Below are 12,303 nucleotides of genomic sequence, written 5' to 3'. Positions count from 1 at the left end.
TTGATTAATATGTGTCTTGCCGTGTTTCTCCTTGGATTTATCCTGTATGGGACTCTCTGTGCTTCCAGGACTTGATTAACCATTTCCTTTCCCATATTAGGGAAGTTTTCAACTATAATCTCTTCAAATATTTTCTCAGACCATTTCTTTTTCTCTTCTTCTTCTGGGACCCCTATAATTTGAATGTTGGCACGTTTAATGTTGTCCCAGAGGTCTCTGAGACTGTCCTCAGCTCTTTTCATTCTTTTTTCTTTACTCTGCTCTGCAGTAGTTATTTCCACTATTCTATCTTCCAGGTCACTTATCCATTCTTCTGCCTCAGTTATTCTGCTATTGATCCCTTCTAGGGTATTTTTAATTTCATTTATTGTGTTGTTCATCATTGTTTGTTTGCTCTTTAGTTCTTCTAGGTCCTTGTGAAACATTTCTTGTATTTTCTCCATTCTATTTCCATGATTTTGGATCATCTCTACTATCATTATTCTGAATTCTTTTTCAGGTAGACTGCCTAGTTCCTCTTTATTTGTTTGGTCTGGAGGGTTTTTACCTTGCTCCTTCATCTGCTGCATATTTCTCTGTCTTCTCATTTTGTTTAACTTACTGTGTCTGGGGTCTCCTTTTCACAGGCTGCAGGTTCGTAATTCCCATTGTTTTTGGTGTCTGCCCGCAGTGGGTGAGGTTGGTTCACTGGCTTGTGTAGACTTCCTGGTGGAGGGGACTGCTGCCTGTGTTCTGGTAGGTGGGGCTGAATCTTGTCTTTCTGGTGGTCAGGGCCATGTCCGGTGGTGTGTTTTTGGGTGTCTGTGAACTTAGTATGATTTTAGGCAGCTTCTCTGCTAATGTGGGGGGTTGTGTCCCTGTCTTGCTAGTTGTCTGACACGGGGCGTCCAGCACTGGAGCTTTCTGGACATTGGGTGGAGCTGGGTCTTAATGTTAAGACGAAGATCTCTGGGAGAGCCCCCACCGATTGATATTACATGGGGCTGGGAGGTCTCTGGTGGTCCAGTGTCCTGGACTCGGCTCTCCCACCTCGGAGGCTCAGACCTGACACCCAGCCAGAGCACCAAGACCCTATCAGCCACACAGCTCAGAAGAAAAAGAAGAAAAAAAAGAAGAAAATAAATAAATAAAAATAAAATAAATTTTAAAAAAATAAAAGAAAAAGAAGAGAGAGCAACCAAACCAATAAACAAATCCACCACTGATAACAAGCACTAAAAACTAAACTAAGATAAACATAAAAATCAGGAACAAATCAGTCACAGACAGCAAACCCCAAGTCTACAGTTGCTCTCAAAGTTCACTGCCTCAATTTTGGGAACATTCATTGTCTCTTCATGTATTCCACAGATGTAGCGTGCATCAAGTTGATTGTGGGGATTTAATCCGCTGCTCCTGAGGCTGCACGGTGATATATCCCTTTCTCTTCTTTGTTCACACAGCTCTGGGGTTCAGCTTTGGTTTTGGCCTCACCTCTGCGTGTAGGTCGCCCTCAGGCATCTGTTTTCTGCCCAGACAGGAGGGGGTTAAAGCAGCGGCTGATTAGGGCTCTCTTGCTCTCTCAGGCTGGGGAGAGGGAGAGGTACGGTAGTCATAATTGGAATGAGGGACAAGCCTGTGGCCACAGAGACTGGCGTGACACTGCAACAGCCTGAGGCATACCGTGTGCTCTCCAGGGGAAGTTGTCCCTGGATCACGGGACCCTGGCAGTGGTGGGCTGCACAGCCTCCCAGGAGGGGAGGTGTGGATAGTGACCTGTGCTTGCACACAGGCTTCTTGGTGGCTGCAGCAGCAGCCTTAGCATTTCATGTCCATCTCCAGGGTCCACACTGATAGCCTCAGCTCGCGCCCATCTCTGGAGCTCGTTTAGGCAGTGCTCTGAATCCCCTCTCCTCACGCACCCCGAAACAATGGTCTCTTGCCTCTTAGGCAGTTCCAGACTTTTTCCCAGACTCCCTCCCGGCTAGCTGTGGTGCACTAGGTTCCTTCAGGCTGTGTTCTCGCAGCCAACCCCAGTCCTCTCCCTGGGATCCGACCTCCGAAGCCCAAGCCTCAGCTCCCAGCCCCAACCCGCCCAGCATGAGCAGACAAGTGTCTCAGGCTGGTGACTGCTGGTCAGCACAGATCTTCTGTGTTGGAATCTCTCCACTTTGCCCTTTGCACCCCTATCGCTGCTCTCTCCTCCATGGCTCCAAAGCTTGCCCCACGCCACCCCCATCTCTGCCATTGAAGGGGCTTCCTAGTGTGTGGAAACGTTTCCTCCTTCACAACTCCCTCCCAGAGGTGCAGGTCCCATCCCTATTCTTTTGTCTCTGTTTTTTCTTTTTTCTTTTGCCCTACCCAGGTATGTGGGGAGTTTCTTGCCTTTTGGGAAGTCTGAGGTCTTCTGCCAGCGTTCAGTAGGTGTTCTGTAGGAGTTGTCCCACATGTAGATGTATTTCTGACATATTAGTGGGGAGGAAGGTGATTTCCACGTCTTACTCCTCAGCCAACTTGAAGGTCTCCCCACCATGTACTTTAAAACAATATAAACTTGGGTTTTGGGTTTAATTCTCCAAGTTTAGAGCTGTTTAAGACAAACCTTAAACAAGTTATTATATTTATTTTATATTATAGAATGTGAATCATCGCACCTACCTTGGAGGATTGTTAGGAGGGTTAATTATAAAGTAGGTGGAGAGGAGAGAAGATGGCGGAAGAGTAAGACGCGGAGATCACCTTCCTTCCCACAGATACAGTAGAAATACATCTACACGTGGAACTGCTCCTACAGAACACCCACTGAACGCTGGCAGAAAACGTCAGACCTCCCAAAAGGCAAGAAACTCCCCCCATACTTGGGTAGGGCAAAAGAAAAAAGAAATAACAGAGACAAAAGAATAGGGACGGCACCTGCACCACTGGGAGGGAGCTGTGAAGGAGGAAAGATTTCCACGCACTAGGAAGCCCCTTCGCGGGCAGAGACTGCGGGTGGCAGAGGGGGGAAGCTTCGGAGCCACAGAGGAGAGCGCAGCCACAGGGGTGTGGAGGGCAAAGCGGAGAGATTCCCGCACTTCCCACACGGAAGCTCGGCGCTGACCAGCACTCACCAGCCCGAGAGGCTTGTCTGCTCACCCGCCGGGGCGGGCGGGGCTGGGAGCTGAGGCTCGGGCTTCGGTCAGATCGCAGGGAGAGGACTGGGGTTGGTGGCGTGAACACAGCCTGAAGGGGTTAGTGCACCACAGCTAGCCGGGCGGGAGTCCGGGAAAAAGTCTGCAGCTGCCGAAGAGGCAAGAGACTTTTTCTTCCCTGTTTCCTGGTGCGCAAGGAGAGGGGATTCAGAGCGCCGCCTAAACGAACTTCAGAGACGGGCGCGAGCCGCGGCTAACAGCGTGGATCCCACAGCAACAGGGGCGCAGAGGGAAATACGGAGAGATTCCCGCACAGAGGCTCGGTGCCGAGCAGCGCTCACCAGCCCGAGAGGCTTGTCTGCTCACCCGCCGGGGCGGGCGGGGCTGGGAGCTGAGGCTCGGGCTTCGGTCGGATCGCAGGGAGAGGACTGGGGTTGGCGGCGTGAACACAGCCTGAAGGGGTTAGCGCACCACAGCTGGCTGGGAGGGAGACCAGGAAAAAGTATGCAGCTGCCGAAGAGGCAAGAGACTTTTTCTTGCCTCTTTGTTTCGCGGCGCGCAAGGAGAGGGGATTCAGAGCACCGCCTAAACGAACTCCAGAGACTGGCGCGAGCCGCGGCTATCAGCGCGGACCCCAGAGACGGGCGTGAGACGCTGGGGCTGCTGCTGCCACCTCCAAAAAGCCTGTGTGTGAGCACAGGTCACTCTCCACACCGCCCCTCCTGGTAGCCTGTGCCGCCCGCCACTGCCAGGGTCCCGTGATCCGGGGACAACTTCCCCGGGAGAACGCACTGCGCGCCTCAGGCTGCTGCAACGTCACAACGCCTCTGACGCCGCAGGCTCGCCCCGCCTCCTCTGTACCCCTCCCTCCCCACGGCCTGGGTGAGCCAGAGCCCCCAAGCAGCTGCTCCTTTAACCCCGTCCTGACTGGGTGGGGAACAGACGCCCTCAGGCGACCTACACGCAGAGGCGGGTCCAAATCCAAAGCTGATCCCCAGGAGCTGTGCGAACAGGGAAGAGAAGGGGAAATCTCTCCCAGCAGCCTCAGAAGCAGCGGATTAAAACTCCACAAACAACTTGATGTGCCTGCATCTGCTGAATACCTGAATAGACAACGAATCATCCCAAATTCAGGAGGTGGACTTTGGGAGCAGGATATATTAATTTTTCCCCTTTTCCTTTTTTTTTGTGAGTGTATATGTATATGCTTCTGGGGGAGATTTTGTCTGTATAGCTTTGCTTTATAATAGCTTTATTTTACATCACTATATTATAGCCTCTTTCTTTCTTTCTTTCTTTCTATTTTTTCTCCCTTTTACTCTGAGCCGTGTGGACGAAAGGCTCTTGGTGCTTCAGCCAGGCATCAGGGCCGTACCTCGGAGGTGGGAGAGCCAACTTCAGGACACTGGTCCACAAGAGACCTCCCAGCTCCACGTAATACCAAACGGCAAAAATCTCTCAGAGATCTCCATCTCAACATCAAGACCCAGCATCACTCAATGACCAGCAAGCTACAGTGCTGAACACCCTATGCCAAACAACTAGCAAGACAGGAACACAGCCCCATCCATTAGCAGAGAGGCTGCCTAAAATCATAATAAGGCCACAGACACCCCAAAATACACCACCAGACCTGGACGTGCCCACCAGAAAGACAAGATCCAGCCTCATCCACCAGAGCTCAGGCACTAGTTTCCTCCACCAGGAAACCTACACAACCCACTGAACCAACCTTAGCCACTGGGGACAGATACCAAAAACAACGGGAACTACGAACCTGCAACCTGTGATAAGGAGACCCCAAACACAGTAAGATAAGCAAAATGAGACGACAGAAAAACACACAGCAGATGAAGGAGCAGGGTCAAAACACACTAGACTTAACAAATGAAGAGGAAATAGGTAGTCTACCTGAAAAAGAATTCAGAATAATGATAGTAAGGATGATCCAAAATCTTGGAAATAGAATAGACAAAATGCAAGAAACATTTAACAAGGACGTAGAAGAACTAAAGAGGAACCAAGCAATGATGAAAAACACAATAAATGAAATTAAAAATACTCTAGATGGGATCAATAGCAGAATAACTGGGGCAGAAGAAAGGATAAGTGACCTGGAAGATAAAATGGTGGAAATAACTACTGCAGAGCAGGATAAAGAAAAAAGAATGAAAAGAACTGAGGACAGTCTCAGAGACCTCTGGGACAACATTAAACGCACCAACATTCGAATTATAGGGGTCCCAGAAGAAGAAGAGAAAAAGAAAGGGACTGAGAAAATATTTGAAGAGATTATAGTTGAAAACTTCCCTAATATGGGAAAGGAAATAGTTAATCAAGTCCTGGAAGCACAGAGAGTCCCATACAGGATAAACCCAAGGAGAAACACGCCAAGACACATATTAATCAAACTGTCAAAAATTAAATATAAGGAAAACATATTAAAGGCAGCAAGGGAAAAACAACAAATAACACACAAGGGAATCCCCATAAGGTTAACAGCTGATCTTTCAGCAGAAACTCTGCAAGCCAGAAGGGAGTGGCAGGATATAATTAAAGTGATGAAGGAGAAAAACCTACAACCAAGATTACTCTACCCAGCAAGGATCTCATTCAGATGTGATGGAGAAATTAAAACCTTTACAGACAAGCAAAAGCTGAGAGAGTTCAGCACCACCAAACCAGCTTTACAACAAATGCTAAAGGAACTTCTCTAGGCAAGAAACACAAGAGAAGGAAAACACCTACAATAACAAATGACAAAACATTTAAGAAAATGGGAATAGGAACATACATATCAATAATTACCTTAAATGTAAATGGATTAAACGCTCCCACCAAAAGACACAGACTGGCTGAATGGATACAAAAACAAGACCCGTATATATGCTGTCTACAAGAGACCCACTTCAGACCTAGAGACACATACAGACTGAAAGTGAGGGGATGGAAAAAGATATTCCATGCAAATGGAAATCAAAAGAAAGCTGGAGTAGCAATTCTCATATGAGACAAAATAGACTTTAAAATAAAGACTATTACAAGAGACAAAGAAGGACACTATATAATGATCAAGGGATCGATCCAAGAGGAAGATATAACAATTGTAAATATTTATGCACCCAACATAGGAGCACCTCAATACATAAGGCAAATACTAACAGCCATAAAAGGGGAAATCGACAGCAACACAATCATAGTAGGGGACTTTAACACCCCACTTTCACCAATGGACAGATCATCCAAAATGAAAATAAATAAGGAAACACAAGCTTTAAATGATACATTAAACAAGATGGACTTAATTGATATTTACAGGACATTCCATCCAAAAACAACAGAATACACATTTTTCTCAAGTGCTCATGGAACATTCTCCAGGATAGATCATATCTTGGGTCACAAATCAAGCCTTGGTAAATTTAAGAAAATTGAAATCATATCAAGTATCTTTTCCGACCACAACGCTATGAGACTAGATATCAATTACAGGAAAAGATCTATAAAAAATACAAACACATGGAGGCTACACAATACACTACTTAATAACGAAGTGATCACTGAAGAAATCAAAGGGGAAATCAAAAAATACCAAGAAACAAATGACAATGAAAACACAACAACCCGAAACTTATGGGATGCAGCAAAAGCAGTGCTAAGAGGGAAGTTTATAGCAATACAAGCCTACCTCAAGAAACAGGAAACATCTCGAATAAACAACCTAACCTTGCACCTAAAGCAATTAGAGAAAGAAGAACAAAAAAACCCCAAAGCCAGCAGAAGGAAAGAAATTATAAAGATCAGGTCAGAAATAAATGAAAAAGAAATGAAGGAAACAATAGCAAAAATCAATGAAACTAAAAGCTGGTTCTTTGAAAAGATAAACAAAATTGATAAACCATTAGCCAGACTCATCAAGAGAAAAAGGGAGAAGACTCAAATCAATAGAATTAGAAATGAAAAAGGAGAAGTAACCACTGACACTGCAGAAATACAAAAGATCATGAGAGATTACTACAAGCAACTCTATGCCAATAAAATGGACAACCTGGAAGAAATGGACAGATTCTTAGAAATGCACAAACTGCCGAGACTGAACCAGGAAGAAATAGAAAATATGAACAGACCAATCACAAGCACTGAAATTGAAACTGTGATTAAAAACCTTCCAACAAACAAAAGCCCAGGACCAGATGGCTTCACAGGTGAATTCTATCAAACATTTAGAGAAGAGCTAACACCTATCCTTCTCAAACTCTTCCAAAATATTGCAGAGGGAGGAACACTCCCAAACTCATTCTACGAGGCCACCATCACCCTGATACCAAAACCAGACAAAGATGTCACAAAGAAAGAAAACTACAGGCCAATATCACTGATGAACATAGATGCAAAAATCCTCAACAAAATACTAGCAAACAGAATCCAACAGCACATTAAAAGGATCATACACCATGATCAAGTGGGGTTTATCCCAGGAATGCAAGGATTCTTCAATATACGCAAATCAATCAACGTGATACACCATATTAACAAATTGAAGGAGAAAAACCATATGATCATCTCAATAGATGCAGAGAAAGCTTTCGACAAAATTCAACACCCATTATGATAAAAGCCCTGCAGAAAGTAGGCATAGAGGGAACTTTCCTCAACATAATAAAGGCCAGATATGACAAACCCACAGCCAACATTGTCCTCAATGGTGAAAAACTGAATCCATTTCCACTAAGATCAGGAACAAGACAAGGTTGCCCACTCTCACCACTATTATTCAACATAGTTTTGGAAGTGTTAGCCACAGCAATCAGAGAAGACAAAGAAATAAAAGGAATCCAAATCGGAAAAGAAGAAGTAAAGCTGTCACTATTTGCAGATGACATGATACTATACATAGAGAATCCTAAAGATGCTACCAGAAAACTCCTAGAGCTAATCAATGAATTTGGTAAAGTAGCAGGATACAAAATTAATGCACAGAAATCTCTTGCATTTCTATACACTAATGACGAAAAATCTGAAAGTGAAATTAAGAAAACACTCCCGTTTACCATTGCAACAAAAAGAATAAAATATCTAGGAATAAACCTACCTAAGGAGACAAAAGACCTGTATGCAGAAAATTATAAGACACTGATGAAAGAAATTAAAGATGATACAAATAGATGGAGAGATATACCATGTTCCTGGATTGGAAGAATCAACATTGTGAAAATGACTCTACTACCCAAAGCAATCTACAGATTCAATGCAATCCCTATCAAACTACCACTGGCATTTTTCACAGAACTAGAACAAAAAATTTCACAATTTGTATGGAAACACAAAAGACCCCGAATAGCCAAAGCAATCTTGAGAACGAAAAATGGAGCTGGGGGAATCAGGCTCCCTGACTTCAGACTATATTACAAAGCTTCAGTAATCAAGACAGTTTGGTACTGGCACAAAAACAGAAATATAGATCAATGGAACAGGATAGAAAGCCCAGAGAGAAACGCACACACATATGGTCACCTTATCTTTGATAAAGGAGGCAAGCATATACAGTGGAGAAAAGGCAGCCTCTTCAATAAGTGGTGCTGGGAAAATTGGACAGGTACATGTAAAAGTATGAAATTAGAACACTCTCTGACACCATGCACAAAAATAAACTCAAAATGGATTAAAGACCTAAGTGTAAGGGCAGACACTATCAAACTCTTAGAGGAAAACATAGGCAGAACACTCTATGACACACATCACAGCAAGATTTTTTTTGACCCAGCTCCCAGAGAAATGGAAATAAGAACACAAATAAACAAATGGGACCTAATGAAACTTAAAAGCTTTTGCACAGCAAAGGAAACCATAAACAAGACCAAAAGACAACCATCAGAATGGGAGAAAATATTTGCAAATGAAGCAACTGACAAAGGATTAATCTCCAAGATTTACAAGCAGCTCATGCAGCTCAATAACAAAAAAACGAACAACCCAATCCAAAAATGGGCAGAAGACCTAAATAGACATTTCTCCAAAGAAGATATACAGATGGCCTACAGACACATGAAAGAATGCTCAACATCATTAATCATTAGAGAAATGCAAATCAAAACTACAATGAGATATCATCTCACACTGGTCAGAATGGCCATCATCAAAAAATCTAGAAACAATAAATGCTGGAGAGGGTGTGGAGGAAAGGGAACACTCTTGCACTGTTGGTGGGAATGTAAATTGATACAGCCACTATGGAGAACAGTATGGAGGTTCCTTAAAAAACTACAAATAGAACTACCATACGACCCAGCAATCCCACTACTGGGCATATACCCTGAGAAAACCATAGGTCAAAAAGAGTCATGTACCAAAATGTTCATTGCAGCTCTATTTACAATAGCCAGGACATGGAAGCAACCTAAATGTCCATCGACAGATGAATGGATAAAGAAGATGTGGCACATATATACAATGGAATATTACTCAGCCATAAAAAGAAATGAAATGGAGGTATTTGTAATGAGGTGGATGGAGTTAGAGTCTGTCATACAGAGTGAAGTAAGTCAGAAAGAGAAAAACAAATACAGTATGCTAACACATATATACGGAATCTAAGGAAAAAAAAAAAAAGGCCATGAAGAACCTAGTGGCAAGACGGGAATAAAGACACAGACCTACTAGAGAATGGACTTGAGGATATGGGGAGGGGGTGGGGTGAGATGTGACAGGGTAAGAGAGTGTCATGGACATATATACACTACCAAATGTAAAATAGATAGCTAGTGGGAAGCAGCCGCATAGCACAGGGAGATCAGCTCGGTGCTTTGTGACCACCTAGAGGGGTGGGATGGGGAGGGTGGGAGGGAGGGAGATGCAAGAGGGAAGAGAAATGGGAACATATTGTATATGTATAACTGATTCACTTTGTTATAAAGCAGAAGCTAACACACCATTGTAAGGCAATTATACTTCAATAAAGATGTTTAAAAAAAAAAAAAAGTAGGTGAAGCACAGGACCTGGAATACAGTGACTGCATAATAGCTGGCAGGTGTTACCTGGGGCCAGAGACAGAAAGTGGATAAGGATTGGCCTTCCTGTGGCTCAGTGGTTGCTTCATTCAGGTTCTGGAAGGTTTGTAACTCAAGATCCAGGCTCGAAAAAATATTAAAATGCTCAAATAATGATGTCAACACATATGAATAGCTCCTTAACACTTATAAACCACTTTTGTGTATATTTTATTTGATCTTCACAAATATATACCTATAGATGCATAAATATTCCACAATTAATTGAGAAAACTTACAATATGTCCAGCATTACACTAAGCACAGAAAATACATGATCAACACTTTGCTGTACACCTGAAACTATCACAACATTGTTAATCAACTATACTCCAATATAAAATTAAAAGTTAAAAATATAAAATAAACAAGGAAAAATATATATATTAGATTATCGAAGCTATAAGAAAAAAGAAAATACATGATTGAATTCCATCTTCATAACAACCCCATAGGTTGGTTTTAATATTTTCCCCATTGTCTAGATGAGGAAACTGAGGCTCAGAAAGGTTAAGTCACTTTCCCAGAATAACACTGTACTAAGTAGCAGAGCTGACTTAAACGCCGGTCCATCTGTCCACAGAGCTCATTTCTCTCAATCAGCAGGCTATGCAGTCTTTTTCTAAAGTAGGCCGGGCAAGCATTACGTTTTCACTATATACATGAGAATACTGTAACTCATATAAGGGTAAGCAACCTGCTCAAGGACTCACAAGTTCTATTTTGGGAGTATTAAGACTGAATGGTCGTGTCTGTAACGAGGAGTAAGTTCCTTACCTCTGAAGAAGATCATAGTGAGCTAAGATGATCACATTCCAGGTATAATACAGGTAACACTTATGAATCAAATAAATTACATGCTTTATTTGCCTCTAAGATTCTTTTCAAACCTTTGATTCTATAACTTCATTCTTAACGTAGAGAGACTCAAAGTCTTAAGACTAGAAAAAATTTTCAATTAAGATAAAGATACTTTGGCAAGAGAAGGTTCCAGGTGTGTTAGGTCTGCAACATAACAGCTGGAGAAGAACTTTCTGAAGCTAGTCATTGTCCAAAAGCATTAACATCCAAAGATAAATTAATAATAATGGAGAAAATGAATTATTCATTAAAACTAGAATGAGGTTAGGAAAAAAATTATCTCTGCAAATCTGGCCCAGCACATTCACTATAAATTAAAATCTGTGATAAATCACAAATAGATTGGATATACATCTGCAGCAGAAATTAAATTACCAAAGAAAAACTGCACATTTGGGGAATTTTACGAACACGGAAACCACCAAGAGAGATAGCTTTCCTTGCAGATTGTTTAATAGATTAATTTCTTATTTAAAATCTTTTAAAGAACAAACGTGATGCCTCCCATTCATTAGCTCCTTTTGAATATTAAAAATTTTCTAAGAACTGGACTGTGAGGACAGGTATCTCCAGCAGTAAATCCAGAAAATGTCATTGCCATAGTGTCAGATAAGTAAGGACATTGCAACACAGGGACTAGACTGCAATAACTACGATGTCTAAGTAAAAATTTATCAAGTTATGGATACAAGTCTGAAACTTGTAACCATGGCATGTAACATATCCGTTTAGTTATAACTATGAAAATCATAAAATCAGAATAGAAAGCCCTTTATAAATAAGAATTTTCTCATCTTTAAAGATGGCTTAGGTTTCTATATATCTCAATATCTGCTTTGTATTTAAAATGAACAGTGAGAGGAGTGTAAATACTATACAAATACAAATAAAATAACATTGTTTTTTAAAAGTTGTATATAAAGGGAAATGTTTAAAAATTATTAGAGATCTTGTTATTTAAAATAAACCTGTGGGGACTTCCCTGCCAATGCAAGGGACACAAGTTCGAGCCCTGGTCTGGGAAGATCCCACATGCCGCAGAGCAACTAAGCTCCTGTGCCACAACTACTGAGCCTGCACTCTAGAGCCCGTGGGCCACAACTACTGAAGCCCACGTGCCTAGAGCCCATGCTCAGCAACAAGAGAAGCCACCGCAATGAGAAGCCTGCGCACCACAACGAAGAGTAGCCCCAGCTCGCCGCAACTAGAGAAAGCCCGCACGCAGCAACGAAGACGCAATGCAGCCAAAAATAAATAATTTATTTTTAAAAAATAAATAAGTAAA

The 12,303-nt window shown here is 42.5% G+C and overlaps 2 long non-coding RNA genes across 4 annotated transcripts in view; one reads left to right on the top strand and one right to left on the bottom strand.

Moving 5' to 3' along the window:
* Positions 1-12,303, bottom strand: part of LOC309634304 — a 265,444-nt gene that overhangs the window by 185,032 nt on the left and 68,109 nt on the right. The window lies entirely within an intron of this gene.
* On the top strand, positions 2,609-12,276 carry LOC309634315. Its single transcript, XR_014247972.1, has 2 exons — positions 2,609-2,673; positions 10,093-12,276. It is a non-coding gene; the product is annotated as an uncharacterized lncRNA (long non-coding RNA).

The sequence above is a fragment of the Balaenoptera borealis genome (genome assembly GCF_965194805.1).
Source record: "Balaenoptera borealis genome assembly, chromosome: 8".
NCBI classification, from domain to species: domain Eukaryota; kingdom Metazoa; phylum Chordata; class Mammalia; order Artiodactyla; family Balaenopteridae; genus Balaenoptera; species Balaenoptera borealis.
This window is presented reverse-complemented; position numbering and strand designations above follow the sequence as displayed.